The sequence below is a fragment of the Geospiza fortis genome, unplaced genomic scaffold (assembly GCF_000277835.1).
Source record: "Geospiza fortis unplaced genomic scaffold, GeoFor_1.0 scaffold275, whole genome shotgun sequence".
Classification (NCBI taxonomy): Eukaryota; Metazoa; Chordata; class Aves; order Passeriformes; family Thraupidae; genus Geospiza; species Geospiza fortis.
In genome coordinates, this window is record NW_005054341.1 from 5881259 (window position 1) to 5881813 (window position 555).

Genomic DNA, 555 nt, shown 5'->3' on the forward strand with positions numbered 1-555 from the left:
GGGACACCATCCTCCCCCTGTGAGGATGCAGGACCACCCGCCAACGAGCTAATCGGGCAGCCCCATGTGAGCAGAGCAGCGTCCCGACCCCCGGTCCCAGGAACAGCCTTCTCCGTATCAGCAGCCACAAAGCTCCGGCTGTGCTGGGCCTCGCAGTGCTCACAGGCACATTGTCACCCTTGGATCCACCAGCCTCACTCGCCCCCTTATTCCCACCCGCAGCCCCGCCAGAACTGTGTATGGGAGCACTAACGAGGCCCGCAAAAATGGGGTGCAGCCCCTGGGGCCAGCTCAGGCTATGGGGCTCCTCCTTCTGGAGCGATGCAGAGGAGAGCCGGGCAGGCAGGATAAGGAGCCCAGACACTTTTCCTCCCGCTCTCCAGGAGCCCCCTGCAGGCGCTTGCCGTGTCCCGGGGAGCCCCGCACGCCCCGGCTCCCTCCCGCGGGGAGAAGCCGAGCCCGAACCCGCGCCGAGGCCGCTGCCCCGGAAGAGCCGCTCCCGCAGCCCCGCCCCCTAGGGCGTGCCCCGCCCCCGCGCGCCCCGTGGCCAATCCG